The sequence below is a fragment of the Eretmochelys imbricata genome, chromosome 18 (genome assembly GCF_965152235.1).
Source record: "Eretmochelys imbricata isolate rEreImb1 chromosome 18, rEreImb1.hap1, whole genome shotgun sequence".
Lineage (NCBI taxonomy): Eukaryota > Metazoa > Chordata > Testudines > Cheloniidae > Eretmochelys > Eretmochelys imbricata.
The window spans coordinates 23,894,251-23,915,202 of NC_135589.1; the positions used below are offsets into that span (position 1 = coordinate 23,894,251).

The 20,952-nt window shown below is 42.6% G+C and overlaps 1 protein-coding gene across 1 annotated transcript in view; it reads left to right on the forward strand.

Annotated features, from left to right (window-relative positions):
• Positions 1–380: 380 nt before the first annotated feature.
• Positions 381–20,952, forward strand: part of SLC45A1 (solute carrier family 45 member 1) — a 67,582-nt gene continuing 47,010 nt past the window's right edge. The window contains exon 1 of the mRNA XM_077837295.1: positions 381–431. The gene's annotated coding sequence lies outside the window, so the exon portion shown is untranslated. The remainder of the gene's footprint in view (positions 432–20,952) is intronic.

Below are 20,952 nucleotides of genomic sequence, written 5' to 3' on the forward strand. Positions count from 1 at the left end.
GAATACTCAGTAGAAGTTTCTGTTTTTCTAGCTGTACACAGCAGTGCCATATCAATATTATAACAAAGTAATAATATAAATAAATAATACAGACTGAGAAAAGTATGGCAAACTGTGACCAGACATGATCCAGACACATTCCTAATAAAATCCTTAGGGCTGCAATCTCTAGTAATACCTCTATACATGAAAACTGTACCCCCAAATCTGCAATAATTCATATTTTGGGGTGGGGGTGGGGGAAGCCTTCTAGATGATTAATTCATCCTGTTTCAGGTTATTTACTAGACATGACACACCTCTTGGCAGAACCATGAGCACAAGATAACATCCAGTGACGCAGTGATAGCACCAGAATCCCTAGCAACAAGGAGACAATCCTACTGATCCCTAAAGAACCAGATATATTACAGGGCTTCCAAAATACAAAGGTAATATATTATCTGAGCCTGGGTCTAGTCTGCTAAGGAAACAATGGGAATATACCTTCTGACACAACCCCTCTTTGATATTAGGATCTGACCAGCAGTTTCATGGTCTGTGTTTGGATGATGCCTGTTCCATCCCTGTAATGCCAACCCAAAAGATCAAATCAATGCAGAATTAGAAAACAAATCTGAATGGTATAAAATGCTTGTGGTTCTGTACTGTTGGAAGGACATGTCATCATTTACTTTTGCATTGTTTACCCACCTCCTGTGTTTTCTGATTCACAATGACCTGCAAGGGAACATTCCTACACCATAGCCAGGGCACTGAGGTGTAGCTAATTGAGCAATTAAGTTATCAGGTGATGGAAGTAAAAAAAAAAAAAAATCTCATCAGCACAGCTAGATGGATTTGGCTAGCCAGCTCCTTTTTGTTTATTACTTGTTATTATGTAACATGTGTGTATAGCTCCATGGGTGCATAGCTCCATGGGTGCACATAGTTTGGCACAAAGATGTAATCAACCACTCTCAGGTAGACTCCAGCTGGCATCTGGGGTCAGGAGTTCAGTCAACTGACCACTGAGAAAGGATAATAGGAGTTTCTTACCCTATTGTCTGGATTTCGAAAGCCAGTTTTTAAATACAATCCCCCATGTTTCTAATAGAGTTTTCTGTTAGGGGTCGACTTCTGAGGCTGTTGGCATTTAGAAGGGACTATAGTGTCACAGTCTTTTTTCAGTCAGTAGCATTTCACCTATATAAAGTTGCTCACCATAAAGTGTAGGGAAATGGGGAGCTATAAGGTGCTAGTGGATCCACACACATTTGGAGAGGGAAGGAAGGAGGAAGATCAACCCCCATGTCAGTGGAGAATGACAAGTACTACCTAGATGACCCATCAAACCTTGAGGCCCCCTCAGTACTTTAGATGGAGGAAATGCAAGATAACAGTGCTTCTGGAGAGCCTTTAAGTCGTGCTGATGGGTCAAGGCAAGCTTCCCCAAGTCAGTAACAGTGGAAACAATAAATGTAAACCAGCATTCTTGGCCCCTTTGTCTGCCATGCACAGGGCTGCATCAACAGCTGTGCAGCAGTGCTGGAACAATTTTTATAGTGGGGGTGGTGAAAGCCATTTAACAAAACCATAAACTCTGTATATAATGGAAACCACTTTAAGCCAGGGGCTGTGACAGCACCCCCAGCTCCCCTAGTTCCAGCACCTATGCAGCTGTGATTATTTTTAAGAGGCCAAGTCAGTGAGGGAACAAAGGAGGGGCTTTCTGGGTTAAAAATGTATGGTGTCTCTGTATAATTTTTCATGAGGGGAGTACTCAAATATTTGGATGGCAATATCTAAACTATATCGTTAAATTTAATCAATCTAAATTTGGATTATTGCTGATTATGTACTATATTTATTGTATGATTTTTTAAACCAAACTGTACTTTGGGATAATTTAAGCAATATACCCAGATGTACAGACACTATTTCCTTAACCTGTAAAATATACATTAGCTTTAATCACACTGCTCATCGGAACCCATCACTGCTTTGCACCTTTGATGTAGTCAAAATGCCCAAAGAGCTGGAGAGGGCACATTTCTTACTTAACAATGTCATGACTGTAGGAAGTCAGGTGGCTATGCATGTGTATCAAATGTGCATGATGCTCAGGCAAGATTTCTGAGGGGGACCAACTTAGATGAAGTATTATAGTATTCTTTATGGTGAGACGGGCAGGAAGGAGATGAAGGCACTAAGAAATTGGTCTCATTATCTGCACCAACTCAGCCTATTTTAGCTTACTTGGTTTAGAAATCAGGCTGAGGGAGTCTTGCAGGACATCTCAGTTTCGATATTTGTCAAACCAAAGTGTGTCCAAAAAAATCATGAGTCAGACCCTCAAAATTCCAGGGGATGGCTTAAAAAATCATGACTTATTTAAAAATAATACATTGTGGGTTCTTTTTATTTACCAGCTGATTATGGAACTGTGCACCGGGGTGACATTCTCAAATTTTTCTCCGCAACCAGGAAGGTTAGAAACTTTTTTTAAAATGAAACCTGACAGTTATGTAGTCACACAATTCCTGGAGCTGGGGCTTTAAGAAAGGTGACAAATATTGAGAGACTCAACAGAATCTCAAGAGTTGGCAACAGTGTGTGGGAAGATTGCTTGCTTTTTTGACTGGGCTCTGAAACGCCCATATGTATGTTACTTGGGCTTCTTGAGATGCCAACATCAGTCCCCTACTTGTGACCTGTCCTGTCACACCTAAATTAACAATACTTTTCATTTGGAGGGGGATAAAGGGGAGGCATAGATCAGCATTCATGTTACACTCCCCATCAGTATCTGGCCCAAGCCAGCGAAGCTAATGATGCAACCAGTGTGCCAAATTTGGTGGTGACTCCTGGTCACGTGCAACCTGAGGTATGTTCTGCATATGCTAAGATGATGATTTGAAAGGGCCCCAAACTGCTTTGTAAACTATATTTTTTATATTAAACCTCACACTCATGAAAAACTTCACCCATTGCTGAAAAATTGCTTCCTCTGGGGTAGAATTGGGTAGCCATTTAACATAAACTAACTAACAAACAAGTTTAGGACAGAGTGTAAAGAATGCTATTTCTGATAGAAATTGTTGGGGGGCTTTAGGAAGTCAGAATGTAATTACGCAAATGGGAACTTGGCCACCACACCAGGGCCTGCTAAGACTCCTAATCTTGCTGAAAATGCCATGGAATTTTTAATAAATGGCCAGATCCTTGGTTTTATGCCTGTCTGAAAGATCATGTCGAGTAGCATTTGCTAGGACACCAGCTCAGTAATGGAAGTGTCACCAATACCACTTAATACGCTGCTTATCAACCAGTTATTGCTGCAGCAATTTATTAAGTTGCTCACACTTGCATAGATTTACAGTGATTAAATTATGTGGTATCATCCATCCCCTGCCTAGAGCACTGAACAAAGAAATAATAGAATATCTCAGCTAGAAGCTATGCTAGGTACCACAGGCTATATTTACTAAAAATAAATTTGTCCTTTAATTGAATAATGTTGCAAAATGTCATTGATAGCAGCACCTACTCCCACCCTGTAGAGTTTAGAAATATTTGCTTTAAACACTGCTTAGAGAATTATAATTAAGCAACACAAATCCCAGGTCAAATTTAGCCCTAAAGAAACTTAGAAAAGGGATCATTAGTATATATATTTCAGAATTGTATAAAAATGGTGGTTCAGATGCCGTTTTATTATGTAATAATGGCTGATTTCTAATGAAACACCTGTCTGTCTAAAAACCCTGTCATCACATTATGTAGGTTCTTTATGTCCAACCCCCCAGGGTTCCATCTGAAAGGCCCCACCTTAAAGCTATAAATTAGAGATCCAGACAGACTTAGACCTTACGGCTAGAATTCCCCAGAGATCCAGATGAAACTTAACCCCAGAAAGGAAGCTCTTGTGATTAAGGCACTGGACTGGGATATAGAAGATTCACAGATTTTAAGGCCAGAAGGGACCATTAGATCATCTAGTCTGACCTTCTGTATATCACAGGCCATAGAATTTCACCAAGTAGCCCCCTGCATTGAGCTCAAGTAATTTGTTTGGCTAAAGCATCTTCCAGAACGACATCCAACCTGAATCTGAAGACAAACTAACTATTGGAACAAACTACCAAGGAAAGAGGTAATCACGCTCAGTTAAAGATGTGTGCTTTATATCTAATATGAATTAGTCTGGCTTGAATGTCTAGCCATTGGTTCATGTTATGTCTCTCTCTGCTCAATTAAAAAGGCCCATTAGTATCCAACATTTCCTCCGTATGAAGATACTTATATACTGTAATCACACTTTGATAAACTACACAGATTGAGCTCTTAAGTCTGTCACTGTAAGGCATTTTTTTTCCAGTGCTTGATCTGAAATTCAGTTCCCTGCTTTTTCATAGTTTTCCTGTGTGATTTCAAACAAGTGATTTAACTGGGAATTGGTCCTGCTTCGAGCAGGGGGTTGGACTAGATGACCTTCAGGGGTCCCTTCCAACCCTGATATTCTATGATTCTATGATTCTAAGTCACCAACCTCTGTATCTCAGTTCCTGATCTGTAAAATGGGGCAACAGCACCATTTCACAGGGGTGGTGTAAGAAGTTAATTCATAAATGGGAGGCACTGAGATACAACAGGGATGAGCACAAAGAACCCAGACAGACTGCTCCAAAACTTTGGGATCCAGATGAGACCTCTCCCCTAAGGATTGTACATTTTCTGTGATTCAGTAAAAACATGATCCTTTTGCATTGCATGGTGTGGGAATGTTAGCTGCACTACACAGAGAAATCCCTGAGCAGTCTTTGGAAATGTATGAAACAGCTTCCAAACTCAAACCAGGTCCATGGGAGCTTTTCTTCTAAATCAATCACACTCTCAGAAGTATGTTTATTTTGACAACTCCATGTTTCCTGCATGTATGGCCAGCACTGACTTCCTGCATGGTACAAAGGAGCTGACTGAAAAAATACCTTTATAATGATTAAACAGAAACCACCACCTGTATAAGATCAAGCAGACAAAACAGTGCAGAATAAAATCCTCTTATGGACTAGCCACCAAACCATAAGCTAGCAATACCTGTAGGTACATAACTGAATCCTCTTGAAGGACATAGAACTAAATTGATTTCCATTACACTGAGTTCAAGTGCCATGTGTAAGGACATGATTTTGTCATGGAGTTCATGGATTCCATGATTTTAACAAACCTCCATGACTTCCAGGTTGAACAGGCAGACCCAACCGCCCTCCCCTACTTCCACACAGTAGTAGGGCTCTGGCAGTCAGCCTCAGGCAGCAGGGCTGGGGCTTCCGTGATTTATAGTTTATTGCCAACATCCTGCATGTGAATTTTAATAAGAGTCCCCATGTCAAAAATCTTAACCTTAGCCATGTGTATATCCAGTTGTAACACACTGCTGGGATACCCAGAGCTGTGAGCCACTGTGTTACCTCTCTGACTCAGCAAGAGCAAGTTTTGTTGGAGATCAGATTAGAGGTCAGCTCACTGCTACACCAACCTCCTCAAGGCTCTCCCCACCCCAACCTTGCCTGGCAACTAACAGAGAACTCCATCCCGCAAGCGTCTCAGATAAGTTTCTTTGCAATGCACAGCTACCATAGTGGATACACAGAATATACTAAGTTGGCTGCTCTGTTAAACAGTCAGTACATCACGGCTCATTAGTTTAACTGGGGTGAAAACACCCTTCCCTTCAAACATGGCACTGAATTTGTTCATATAAAGTAAAACACGTTTATTAACAAATGAGTATGGATTAAGTGATAGCAAATAAAAGTGAAAAGTAGAGATGCTTATAAGCAAATAAAAGTGAAAAATTCACATCTAAAAGTTTAAAACTTAATCTAGCCAGATAAAGATCTTTGTTCAAGATAGTTTGTTTTACCGAATCTCCTTTCCAGCTTTTTATTGGCCAACACCCATCAGAGATCAAAACAGTTGGTTTCTTTGTTTCCGGAGGGGAAGAATAAAGCTCTGTTGCCCCTTGAAACACACCCATTTGATGATGATTCCCAGTTTACAGTTACATTTTGGAATCTATCAGTTAGCCAGCTTTTAATACATTTCATGTTCGGCTTTTGGTACACTGGATGAGATACCACATGTTGTGATAAGCACGTGTAGGATACCTGGGTCTTAAAAGTTGTGTTGTGGGGGCCCTGATCATTGTAGTAGTGGAGATAGGTCTACAGGTTTTGCATCTGTTATTCTGGCAGGGTCTGGTGCTTGCTTTGAGTTGATGTGTCCTGGTCTACGGGGAGCCTATTTCTAATCAGCCTGGGGAGGTGGGCGGCAGATGTTTGAAGGCCAGAAGATTTTTTTCAGGATGTGGTCATAATTTAATCATACCCTGTATGGGTTCCAAGCGTGAGTTGGTAGGTGACAACTATGGGTACATGCTTAGAGGGGGGTTTATTTCCATATTGATGCAGGTTCTCTCAGGGTATTTGGGTGGCCTGTTCCATGATGTGATCTACTTCTCTGGAGGAGAATCAACTAGCATCAATTTCCTGCATACCACAATCAACTTCAAACAATGGAACCCACTATATACACACAAGAAACCCACACATGCCACCCCACCTATCTTCTCAGATCCTATAACCCCCTCAAATATAATCAAGAAATCTGTTATCTACAGCCAGACACTCAGATACCACAGAATATGCTCTGAGGAAAAAGTCTGGGCTATACACCTTAACACTCTTAAAAATGGCTTTACCAAACAAGGACACTCCACTACTATATTAATAAAAACAACTTCTACCATTTCCCCTAAATCTATATAAGGTATAATTGCCAATTACATTTATAACCTTGAAGTAAGTTTACAGCAGTAAATGATTTCTTTTACTGTCATATTCTGGTCCCTTTGAAGTCACTGCCATTGATTCTGATATGACAGGCATTTTGGTCCTTATAGCAGTGCAAGTTATCAGTGTTCCCAGCAGAATTACTGGATAGTCTCAGCAAAAAAAAATCACATACTGTATTTGTTTACAACTGCTATGAAATTAGCAAATGTAATTATTGTACAATCACTTTAAAAATGTATCTGTACATCTGTTAGTTTTGGGAAAGAAATACTAGCTACTATGAGTGATCACAAGATTCCTCAATAATATATGTGAGCAGCCAGCCCCTCATAATTCAGAAGCATCTGAATCAAGTATTTAGAACATAAGACACCTCCATTATCCCAAAATAAGTAGAGGTTAGAGCAAACATTTCCTGAAGGTCATTCAGCTTCTGTATGTAATGGCCAAGAGGTTTTGGAATCTAAGAGCCTCTTAGCCCTTTGAGGAAACCAGATGGAACCACACATTACTTCCCTCTGATTAAGAGACTACTAGATTTTTTTTACCCTTCTCAGCAGGGGGTTAAATTGGATAGAGTTGTGCAACTGTGCTGGGTGTAATTCTCCTGTACTTACTGTGAGCTCTGAAAGGCATGCAATCCTGATTTGAAGACATCAAGAGATGGGGGAAGTTTGCCACTTCCATTCGTGATTTGTTCCAAATGTTTAAAATCACACTCACTGTTAAAAATTCATGCCTTATTTCTAATTTGAATTTGTCTGGTTTTAACATCTAAACCATTGATTCTTGTTATGCTTTTCTACAGTAAAGAAAAAGAGAAAAAAAAAAAGTAAAGAGTCTTTAGTACTGGGTATTTTCCTCCCTGTCACATTACTTCTATACTGTGATCTTGATCTTTTTGTTATTCTAAGAATATTGAGCTCTTTAGGTTTTCCATTGTAAGGCTTTTTTTCCAGCTCTTGAATCATTAGGGTGCAGAGAATAGACAATTATTTTTTCAAACACTTTTAAAAGGTAGACACCAGAACTGTATGCAGTATTCCAGTGTCGGCCTCACCAATGCATCATATAGAGGTAGAATTTACCTCCCAATTCCTACTTACTACTCCTCTGTTTATACACCCAAGGACTGCAGCCACACATCCCCTCCTAACCTGTCTCACTGATGTGCCTCCACCCTGATTGGAGGGATTCCATGGCTATTCTGTCTTTGACCTCTGCGCTAAGACTGCCAAGGTTGATAACTGCAGTGATAGTGGTAGTGTCTGTGCAAATAGGATCAAACTGCAAGAGACCAAACCACTGTCAAGAGGTAATGATTTTCAGTCAATACTGAACCAAGCCAGATTTGGAGGGATAATTTTACAGACCATCTCTTACTCCTAAAGGACAGAAGATTCTACCAAGAAACTGATTACACACCTGTGGATTCTCTCCACACAAAAACAATTTCACTCATCCAGCAGGCTGATTTTAGCTCCTGAGATTAATTATAGCACCTGCAGGATTGGCCTCATATTTTGCATCCAAAGTTCATGGTTCCAATCAGGGACAGTTAGTACATCCAAGCATCAAAATCAGCACATAAGCATTTATCAAAGACTGGATAGAAGATATTTGTGCATTGTTTGTTTACATTAGCTAGCAGTTTACCTGGGGTTAGGAGTTCACGGTTTTGTTATCTGTTCTATTCCTCTTACTCAACAGCTTTGGCAAATATTTACCTGACAGAACATACTGTCCCATTACTTTTTTCTAAGAAAATGCACTCAATCCCTAGAGAAACACTATCTTCGCACATGTTCCACTCTGTATTCTAGACAGTAGAGTTTTACTGGGGAGAGCAGAAAGTGTCTCAGACACGAGAACAATCTCATGCTGACCTAGGTATAGGGACCTATTAGAGAGGGAGTCAGGGAAAAGGAAATATGTTTGAACACTTTTGTTTATTTCTGTTAGTGGCTGAAATTCTCCTCTGAGCTTCTGTGAAACAGTGTGTAGAGTATATTGCACCCTGAAAACAACTGCATGAACATTGAGACTGGTCACCCTAGAATGGACCACAGGTGTGTACATAAGGCAACCAATTTGGTCAGACTAGCAGAAGCAAGAAATCATTGTGAACAGTAATAAACTGCAGTGAAAAGAATTCACTCTTTGGTACCCTGGGTCAGAGGCGGGGCCATGGCTTTGCAGTGCCCTAATTAATCAATGTTCTGTAATGCAAATTGTTTAGGCACTGTTTGTACAAAGCTTTGAAAATATAAAACAGGATCAGCCATTTTTACTCTATTGGGTGGAATTTGCACCTTTGGCAACCCATTTGGTCCTGGGTCTCATGACAGTCTATAACCAAATACACCTATTTTGACAGCATTGTGTCTATTGAGCAGATGTACAGACCCTTATCCTTAGAGGCAAAGATTAGATACCTGATGCCATGGTCTGCCACTCAACAGCAGCCAGATTGGTGCCAAAGAGATCTTTGAAAGAGGAGGAAAGAAAGACACGAAGCACATGCCAGGTAAGTCAGTAGCCCTCAGAAGAGCTCCTATGGAAGATACTTTGGGGAGAGAGTAGTTCAAATCTGCCTTTGGAAGTAGGGTAGCTGGGTGAAGGTGCATTAATCTAAGTGGTTGAGACTACAGCTTTTATAGTGGTAAAGACTAAGGAGACTTTGCACGTATTTCTGCTTCCTCATGAGCTCTGAAGCTAGAGATAAGCACATGGGATGGCTCTTAGTTTATATCCAGCCATGGGAAAAAAGAAAACTGGCCGGTCAGGTTATTGTTATGAGCTTACATTCTAGAATGTATCAGATGTCATGTGGTGCCAGTCAGAAACCAGAACCATGCAAGGTTGACCATCTGCAGTGATGTGTCCAGTTTATTCCCAACAACAACCCTCTGTGTGCAGCTCAGTCTGGCATAGTTACTGAAGGCTCTCTTCCATAGAAGAACATGGGGATGCCTGGGAGAGATTTCCTGCTCTCTCTGGTAGGTGGATGGGAGGAGGAAGGTGAGATGGATGAAAACAGAAACCTTGTTATCAGTTTATTTATTAATTTAAGAGTCTGCAGTTAACACTGCATCATTAAGCTGAATGGCTTCTGTGTCCAGATTTCTATATAAAGGTAAACATCTTCAATTTTAGAGTCTCCCAACTGCATTCAGCATTAAATAAGATTAATCCAACAAATGTAATGGATACAGTCATCTCAGGAGAATTTGCTGACATGATTTCCACTGACTGTCCTGGTAGAAGGCTTTCCTGTGAAGCACCTCCCTCACTAAAAAGAGTTTGAGCCAGACCCTTGGGTCCAGCCAAAATGCACACAACACAATCCAGGTAAAAAGGTGACCCAGTGCTCACTTGTGCTTCCCCAAACCTGAACTAGCTCTGTGCCAGACTCCTCTGCTCTGACTGACTCCAGCTGCTGAAGGACCCTAGGGGCCAAACCATAGGCCATGATGAACTGGGCATAAGGGTATCCCATGCAAGCTCCTCTACCTAATCTGTGGCCTTCTGTGCCAGAAGCAGGGAGAAGGGTAGCATAGGAACCACTGTGCTGTCTCCCTCACCTAGGGAGCACCTGCACTGAGGTGATGATCCTCGTGTCCAGTTACATTGGATCTATGGCCAGATGACAGCAATGTTGTCCTCACAAAGCAGCCACATGCCACATCTGTCCATCTGCCTGTCTCTGACAGAGAAGTAATTGTTAGAGATGGCACATAGACAACTCAGTGCTTTATGGCTACACTCTTTCTTGTCACTGCACACTTTGGGACAGGGAGGGGCCAACATCCCCTGCCTCATCTGTCTGAAAGACACACTTTACTAATGGACGAGACAAAGTTAAACACAGAAGAAGTGGACTTTCAAGTTTTTCCTGATGACTGGTGTATAGGAGAGGAGGGAGCAGTCTGAGCCCTGTAATTAAATCAAGTGCTATTGCATCCCATCCTGTAATAGGATATAGATGATAATCTGAGCAGAAATGCATACTGCACTGAGTCAGAAATACAGGGGAATGCTGGGTTTTGAAGGAGATAATTAGGCCCAGGAATCTGGTGGTTTCTTATTTCCATGTTAGAGACAGGGGGTAGGGTCAGCACTTCCTATAGGTTTCTTTGGTCAATAGGCTATTAATCAAGATTCCACTTCTGTTTAAAAATGTTTGGGTTGAGGTAAACAGTAAATTGCATGAGCTTTCACACATAGTCATGCCCCATGTGGCCAGTCAGCACCTCAGTCTGACATGTTTCATCCTGTGCAGCACTATACCTTTCCTCCCCCTACCATACTGCTCCTCAAAAACCCACTACCATGTGTGGTACCACTTCCCTGCTCCATGCCACACTTCACAAACCAATTTTGTGAACTTGGCTCCCTGTGCCATACTGCACTTCCCCTGCCTCCAGCCACATGGGCTACCACCTCCCTGTGCCATACTGCATATTCAATTAGGTGATCTGAGAGGACTGGCGTACAGGCTATAAGTTTCTGTATGGGGAGAAGACAGATGACAGTGATCTCTTTAATCTAGCCGATGAGAGCCAATGGCTGGAAACTAGACAAATTCATACTGAAAATGAGACATAAACCTTTAACAGTAAGGGCAATTAACCCCTGGAACAGTTTATCAAGGGTGTGATGGAGTGTCTGACTCCTGAAGTTTTTAAATCAAGATTAAAGGAGTACTTGTGGCACCTTAGAGACTAACCAATTTATTTAAGCATAAGCTTTCGTGAGCTACAGCTCACTTCATCGGATGAAGTGAGCTGTAGCTCACGAAAGCTTATGCTTAAATAAATTGGTTAGTCTCCAAGGTGCCACAAGTATTCCTTTTCTTTTTGCGAATAGAGACTAACACGGCTGCTACTCTGAAATAAATCAAGATTGAATGTCCTTCTAAAACTATATGCTCAGGATCCACCTGAAGTTAATAGGCTAGATGCAGGAACCACTGAGTGAGATAATCTGGCCTGTGTTATATGGGAGATCAGAGTAGATGAGTGTAATAGTCCCTTTTGGCCTTAGAAAAAAACCCTCTATGGATCTATAACATCACTGCTGTTTTAGACGTTGCTAAATCTCCTACCATTTGCAATATTGTCACCAGCTCCAGTCCTCCACCTCTCCTCCTTAAAAGCCCTCCCAAGAACTCACCCTTCTGAGATGCCCTGACGGATGAGTTAACAGCCACTACTTTACATCTGTACAGTCCTGTTCTTTGTATTAATAATAAACAACAAACAAAGACAGGTCCGTGCCTGTACTGTTCATGTAATTGTATGGCTGTGACCCTTGTCCTTCCTCCCCACATTCCCTCCATACTATTTGTCACCTCTACTTGATTTGGCATGTCTGCTATTTAGATTGCAAACTCTGGAGGACAAAGATCACGTCTGTCTCCACTTTTTGGGCATCATAATTTGCCATTCTCTACCTCAGACAGCTCCACAGCCTGCCTTGTGCATTCACACCTCTTTTGTGCATCAGCTCCTCAAGCCACCCACTCATGGTGCCACACTGCACCAAAGTGTCACACATTAGATCTTTGCTTGGTTGATTTGTTCAGAGCTTCTCCCTCCAAAAGCTCATGGTGAACATCAGGCTAGAAGATATGTTGCTTCTAGAGAGAATTATCCTTTTGTGCCCTTTGTGTTAAAGCAAAACAGACAGTAAATTAAGTTGGATTTCCCTTATGTGAGATCTTCAGAGTGGTTATGGGAGCTGGATATGAATTAAAGAACACGTTTTCCTTGAACACCATAGTACTTACATAAAACATTGTATGGCAGTATACTCCCATCGCATTTACTGGATTCTATTAGTGCCCTCTAGTGACTAATTTTACATGCAGCAATTTTGTTTTCAATCAATATTTGTAGGGGCAGATCTGTTAATCCTAGTCTAGATCTTGTGTTTCAATTAGTTTGATGACCATATCAACTTTTCTCTCAGTAGGAAGTGAAGGGTGCTCACTCTCAGATGCTGAATGAAGCTAAATGGGGGTCACTTAGTGGACATCAAGCAATTGCATGGAAGTTGCATGACTGCACTGAAGCAAAGCCTAGCCACCTGGACACCAATCTAAATGCAATGCAGCAGGCTCTTGCTGCCCAGAACCCAAGTGGCTGCACAGGAGCCAGGACAAGGGTGGCATGTTTTCCTGAACAATTGCTTTCTAGAGGTTGAAGAGAGGCTGGCATTTTACCTCAGATTGCTCTGGCCTGTGCTGACTGGTCACTGGTGTTTCATGTACTGCATACTGAGTAATAACATGAGGATTCCATATTTCTAAAACTAAACTGGCTGCTTACAGAGATAGCTATTTGGAAACAGACTTCTTGGTGCCTCGTACAAACTCTTCCCTCCTGCAACCTGTGCTCCTCCCTTCAAGTTCTATACAGGTTGCTACCTCTTTCCATTTAAGAATTGTTGTTGTGTCTTTTGTGCAAGCATTTTATGACTTGCTGGGGCCTGATGTTACTAGTATGTAACTCATCCTAGGCACACAGCCTTTACCGCCAGCACGTTGCAGCCTGTTAGGCCTCACAGACCTTCAAGCGTACTGCTCTTCAAACAAGCCTCCTATTTCTGGTCTGTGTTATTGCTGTTGGTGGGGAACTTGCTTCCTGTCTGTTGCTGTCTTCATTCTGTTGGGTGGCATTCTATTGGTCCTTTGCATTGGTCATATGTAAGGATATGATTTTGTCACAAAGGTCATGGATTCCATGACTTTAACAGACCTTCTTTGGCTTCAGCCCCTGCCAGAGCGGCGGGGCTGGAGCAGCAGTCGATAGTCAGCCCCTGGGGCTGAAGCAGCAGTCATAGAATCATAGAATCATAGAATCATAGAATATCAGGGTTGGAAGGGACCCCTGAAGGTCATCTAGTCCAACCCCCTGCTCGAAGCAGGACCAATTCCCAGTTAAATCATCCCAGCCAGGGCTTTGTCAAGCCTGACCTTAAAAACTTCCAAGGAAGGAGATTCCACCACCTCCCTAGGCAACGCATTCCAGTGTTTCACCACCCTCTTAGTGAAAAAGTTTTTCCTAATATCCAATCTAAACCTCCCCCACTGCAACTTGAGGCCATTACTCCTCGTTCTGTCATCTGCTACCATTGAGAACAGTCTAGAGCCATCCTCTTTGGAACCCCCTTTCAGGTAGTTGAAAGCAGCTATCAAATCCCCCCTCATTCTTCTCTTCTGCAGGCTAAACAATCCCAGCTCCCTCAGCCTCTCCTCATAAGTCATGTGTTCTAGACCCCTAATCATTTTTGTTGCCCTTCGCTGGACTCTCTCCAATTTATCCACATCCTTCTTGTAGTGTGGGGCCCAAAACTGGACACAGTACTCCAGATGAGGCCTCACCAATGTCGAATAGAGGGGGACGATCACGTCCCTCGATCTGCTCGCTATGCCCCTACGTATACATCCCAAAATGCCATTGGCCTTCTTGGCAACAAGGGCACACTGCTGACTCATATCCAGCTTCTCGTCCACTGTCACCCCTAGGTCCTTTTCCGCAGAACTGCTGCCTAGCCATTCGGTCCCTAGTCTGTAGCGGTGCATTGGATTCTTCCGTCCTAAGTGCAGGACCCTGCACTTATCCTTATTGAACCTCATCAGATTTCTTTTGGCCCAATCCTCCAATTTGTCTAGGTCCTTCTGTATCCTATCCCTCCCCTCCAGCGTATCTACCACTCCTCCCAGTTTAGTATCGTCCGCAAATTTGCTGAGAGTGCAATCCACACCATCCTCCAGATCATTTATGAAGATATTGAACAAAACCGGCCCCAGGACCGGACAGTCAGCACCCCAAAACTGTTAGTACACTCCCTTCCCATGTCTGTTCTGATCTTTTCTCAGGCTGAGATCTGGATTTCATGAGGCTGTAGTTTTCTTTTATTGTCACTGTATTTTAAAAACAACCACAAACACCTCACACTGTTCCATGTATGGTCTCAATTGGAAATTGATGCCTGGCCAGTAGATATACTCCCTGGCTCATCTCAGGCATGCCTCTATCCCCAGGTATGATGCATGTATCCCTCTCATGATGTCAGCTCTTATATCTGCTGGAATGACTGCTGAGTCCTCTTTAAACAAATTCCCATCTTGCCCACTCAGCTCATCTGTCACCTAGTAGTAGCTAGTGACCTCCTGTGGCACTTGCTCTTTGCACTCCAGCCAGCCCTGAAGCAGGAATAATTTTACTGGGCCTGTCACACCCAGAGGTGAAAGTGGGCCGGTATGGTGTACCGGTAAGAAGTGGCCGCCAGTACCGGCCCATACACAGCCCATGTTAAAGAGCTGTACTATGAGTAAAGTCTGTTACTGCTTCTTGTCCAGAGCTCTCTCTGCCGGTGATGGTGAGTAAGCACCTCATTCTAATTTTTCCTCCCTCTTTTTCCTACATTGAATTATAAAATAAAACCAAGGAAAGGACACCACACAGAAATGCTCCCAGATCTTCCACCAGTGTCTCCCCTAAATCAAATTTATGTTGGTCCTGGAATTTATAATAACTTCCTGATCCAATAAAAAGTACCATATTTCTACCCTGCTCTTTTTCCTAGAGGGCCAGTGTGGCTATGAACATTTTCTACAGATCACAAACAGAAGAGGAATTCCACCTCATTCATTCATATTCATATTATTCATACTACATGGGCAACAAATACTGGAACAGATATTTACAAACATAGTGCAATAACACAGGCATGTATACAGATAAGGCAAATGAGCTGTCTGAAAGGACAGCTTTTACAGTAACTTGCAGGGGCCCTAGATTTCCTAATCTTCCATGGCATGGCTGAAGCCTGTGCTATGAGGGTAGAAAGGGCAGTTTCCTCATACTGACATAACCAAAACTACAACTGGCACAAGTCAAGGGTGGAGAACTGGTGGGACATATTGGCAAGAGCTTGGTTCAACTGAGTTTCAAAATCTATCTACTGAGTATTCATTTGGGTTATAAGGAAAACAACATCTGGCAGAAATACAGGCCTCATTAGCTAATACTTCTCAAATATAGCCTTTCAAACATTTATAGTATAATATTATGACATAGCAATAGATTTGACAAAAGCTCTGGTTCAATGTTCTAATATCTGTTTAGACCACATTAATTGCAAAACTGTTATAGCAAGAACTTAGTAGATCAATGCTATTGGTAACAGGATGCAAGGCCTTCCACTTCTAGGTCATCAGTTCATTTAGGCCCAAATTGATCACAATTGAAAGTTATCAGCATCTTAATGCTGTTTAGTGTGGAATGAATTGCTAGGTGTCAGTCTAGTGGACAGGTAAAGGGACAGCTGTCCACATCATAAAAATACCATCACAGGTAGTTAAGCAGTGAATGGTAAAGCCATGCTAATTGGGGAGAGGCTAAGGACCCCTTTCTCGGAATGCTTAGTCAAGTTTCAGGCACTTTGGTAGAATAGAGTGCAAGAAACCTGAGGGGCAACTCTTTTGTGGGTGAAGAGACAATGAACATGCATATTTCACCAGCAGTAAAAAAAAAATTTACTTGATAAATTAGATTTTGTTTAGAAATTATTTGTGACTCTAAAGTGGTATAATTTTCAGAGTAGCAGCCGTGTTAGTCTGTATCCGCAAAAAGAAAAGGAGTACTTGTGGCACCTTAGAGACTAACAAATTTATTTGAGCATAAGCTTTCGTGAGTTACAGCTCACTTCATCGAATGCATCCGATGAAGTGAGCTGTAGCTCACGAAAGCTTATGCTCAAATAAATTTGTTAGTCTCTAAGGTGCCACAAGTACTCCTTTTCTTTCTTAAAGTGGTATAGGAACTATGGGCATGCATGCTTAAATTCAAGCCTGTCATGCATGTTTATCAGAACACTGCCATACTTAACATCAAGTAAACTGCCGTTTCCTAGCTTATTTGGCATAGAGAATCTCTTAGAATACTGGCAAGGAGATTTGGTAGGCATGTAGTCAGGTGAATGAGCTTTCAAAAATACGTTACTGCTGCTGTGCCAGATCCCTGCCTGGATGGTTTCTATTTTATGGTACATGAGTTTCACAAATAGAGAAAATGCAAATGAGTAATCGTGAGGATACATTTATTGTGTGACCGTATTTTCATGTGCATTCAATTTTTATACTCAGTCTCTTATTTTGAGAATGTTGTCCAGGGAGCAAATAAGGCCAGAGAGTTCTGGATTTTTCTGGTCAAAAGAGGGGATCCCTCTGGTAAACATTCAGGACAAACATCAGGAAGTTAGTTCCCTTATTTAAGTGCCCTCATACACAATCTTAACTTGCCTGTATACATCTCCTGTGCTGTGGGAGAAGTGCCTTACTTACCTGATGTCTGGGCCTACTTTCAGAGTAAATTTTCCAGAGTTCTCTGTTTGTGAGGTGCTAAAAGAAGTTGATCTGAAACTCAAATGAGGAAAGTTAGCCATTATAATTACGTGACAAGCCTTCTCCTTTATCTTCCTAATAGTACTACCTTTTTCCTAACTTGTCCAAGGGAGAATTTCTAAATGGTTTATAGTCTAATTATCCAATCAGTTAACTGATGTTGCCAGAACTCTGCTTATAATAAACAGAATTGGGCTCTCTTTTTAAAAGGCGCTTTAATTTTTTGAGTTGAGGGCTGCATATTTTTGAATTTGTTTTATTTGGAGGGGATGCTTATTTGGGCCTAAAGGCGGGCTGGGCTTATAGCACAGAAATTTTGCTTAATGTCCCGTGAAAAGAACTGTTCTGGTTGCTATGCCGTTCCCAAATACATTTAAAATTCTGATAGGCTTTTTTAGTCCCAGTTCAGCACTCTGCTGAAGACCAGTAGGAGAAAGAGGGAGAGAATACCAAGGTGAGACGAGAGTCTCATTGGTTGCCAACCCTCCAGGATTGTCCTGGAGTCTCCAGGAATTAAATATTATTTTTTAATTAAAGATTTCATCACGTGACAATCTCCAGGAATCTGTCCAACCAAAGTTAGCTTGACAAAGCAGAGCAGCAGTAACAGATGCTACAGAGTTTGTTTAGAATTTTTCAGTTTTTAGAGTTTAGAGTTTTCAGTTTTAAAAATGAAAATGTTTAGTTCTGCCTGAAAAGTACATTTTTTAGATTTTTCAATTAACCAAAAAGTTTGGGAAAAAAATCATTTTCAGTTTGATCTGAAACTAGGGTTTCTTTTGTAATATCTTAATACTAAAAAAGTAATTCACACAGTGCTACTTGTGTCTTCTCTGGATACTGAAATTAAACAGAGGCATCTCAGCTGACTATTCTACTGGCAGGTGATTTACTGGGATTTACAGTCTGAGGAGATGGAAGTATTTCTACCACTCTCAATGAGACTATTCCCTAGACCAGTGGTCCCCAAACTTTACACCTCACGCTCCCCTTTCCTCCTGTCAGCACACCCCCCAACCCCCCAGCCAGGGCTGGGAGAAGGGCCGCGGACAGCGGTAAGGAGACTGAGGCTGGGGCCCTAGGCCAGGAGCAGAGCGGGGTAGTGCTCCCTAGGGTTGCCAGGTATCCAGTTTTCAACCAGAAACCTGGTCGAAAAGGGACCCTGGCAGCTCCGGTCAGCACCACTGGGCTGTTAAAAGTCCAGTTCGCAGGGCTGGCACGCTCCCTACCTGGTTCCATGTGGCTCCTGGAAACTGCAACATATCCCTTGGGCTTCTAGGTGGAGGGACAGCCAGGGGGCTCCGTGCACTCCCCCCACTCCAAGCGCCAGCTCCGCATTTCCCATTGGCCAGGACCTGTGGCCAATGGGAACTGCGGAGGCAGTGCCTGTGGGCAGAGGCAGCATGCATAGCTGCCTGACCTATCCATTTAGGAGCCGAGGGACATGTCACCACTTCTGGGGAGCCCCTTGAAGTAAGTGCCCAGAGCCTGCTCCTTGTACCCCCTTGTGCACCCCTATACCCTGCCCCAGCTCTGAGCCCCCTCCCGCACCCAAACTCCCTCCCAGAGCCCGCACTCTCTCCTGCACCTCTCCCCCAGCCCTGAGACCTCTCCCGCACCCAAACTCCCTCCCAGAGCCTACACCCCATCCACACAGACCCCCACATCCCCAATGCCCTGCCCGAGCCCCCTCCCACTCTCCAAACCCCTTGGCTCTACCCCCCAGCCCAGAGCCCCCTCCTGCACCCCAAACCCCTCATCCCCATCCCAGAGCCTGCCCCCCTACACCCTAACCAGAGCCCCCTCCCACACCCTGAACCCCTCATTTCTGGGGTGAGGGTGGGGGAGAGTGAGCGACAGAGGGAAGGGTGGGATGGAGTGAGTGGGGAGGGGTGGGGAGCAGGGCCCCGGAGAAGGGCCGGGGCAGGGATCTTTGGTTTTGTGCGATTAGAAAGTTGGCAACCCCATGGGGGCTGGCCTGGGCCCAGCTGCACCCCACAAACCTTCCTCCACATGTCCCCCCCCAATATTTGAATTCTGACTTCATTAAGATCTACTTTTCATTTCCTCTTGTGGCTTAGAAATGAGAGTCCTGCTGACAGAACTTAGGTCTGTGGTGTATTTGGGGAAGGAAGTCAAGCAGTACTTGCACTGCCTGATTCCTTGACAGACAAGTGAATAAGCAGCAGGTTAAAGAAAGTTTGAGCTGGACAGAGCCCCATTATTAAGATGAATGGGAGATGGAACAAACCATATTTAAAATATACATATATATTTAAGAAACGTTATATGCAAATATGGTGTTAATATGAAGCAACTCTAGGATCTTCTTTTGACCAGAACAGTCAGTTCTGCAGCTCTCCAGTGTCCTTAAAGTCTCCCAGAGACTAGACAGATTACATTTTTTTCCAGCAGATTGAGTGTGCAAAATGTTTTTTGTTCATCTGATAGCAGTGCTCTTGTTTCAAGGGCTGAGTGTCTATATTTATAATTCCAGAGAAGCAGCTCAGCTAGTGTATGTAGAGAGACTTATGGTTTAAATTGCCTAAACATTTTCATTCTAAAAGGTCATATTCAGTTAATAAATGTAATGTTTTATCTGTTGGCTGAAATTTGACACACTTGCTCTCAGTCTGAAATTTTCATCAAAAAGGGCTGAGCCACTTTCTACCAGACTGTATAAAGAAGTGGTTAAGAACATAAGAATGACCAATTCTGGGTCAGACCAAAGGTCCATCCAGCCCAGTAGCCTGTCTACTGACAGCAGCCAATGCTAGGCGCCCCGGAGGGAGTGAACCTAACAGGTAAGGATCTAGTGATCTCTCTCCTGCCATCCATTTCCACCCTCTGACAAACAGATGCTAGGGACACCATTCCTTACCCATCCTGGCTAATAGCCATTAATGGACTTAACCTCCATGAATTTATCCAGTTCTCTTTTAAACCCTGTTATAGTCCTAGCCTTCACAACCTCCTCATGCAAGGAGTTCCACACGTTGACTGTGCACTGCTTGAAGAACTTCCTTTTATTTGTTTTAAACCTGCTACCCATTAATTTCATTTTGTGGACCCTAGTTCTTGTGGGAACAAGTAAATAACTTTTCCTTATTCACTTTCTCATGATTTTATATACCTCTATCATATCCCCCCTTAGTCTCCTCTTTTCCAAGCTGAAAAGTCCTAGCCTCTTTAATTTCTCCTCATATGGGGCCCATTCCAAACCCCTAATCATTTTAGTTGCCTTTTTCTGAATCTTTTCTAATGTCAGTATATCTTTTTTGATATGAGGGGACCACATCTGTACGCAGTATTCAAGACATGGGCGTACCATGGATTTATACAAGGGCAATAAGATAGTCTCCATCTTATTCTCAATCCCTTTTTTAATGATTCCTAACATCTGGTTTGCTTTTTTGACTGCCACTGCACACTGCGTGGACATCTTCAGAGAACTATCCACAATGACTCCAAGATCTTTCTCCTGATTTGTTGTAGCTAATTAGCCCCCACATCAGGTTCTCAAACTTTTGTATTGGTGATCCCATTCACACAGCAAACCTATGAGTGACCCCTCCCTCCCAATTAAAACCACATTATTTTACATTTAACCCTATTATAAATGCTGGAGGTGAAGCGGGGTTTGGCAGTGCAGGCTGACAGCTTGTGACCCTCCCTCCCCCCTCCATGTAAGAGCCTTGC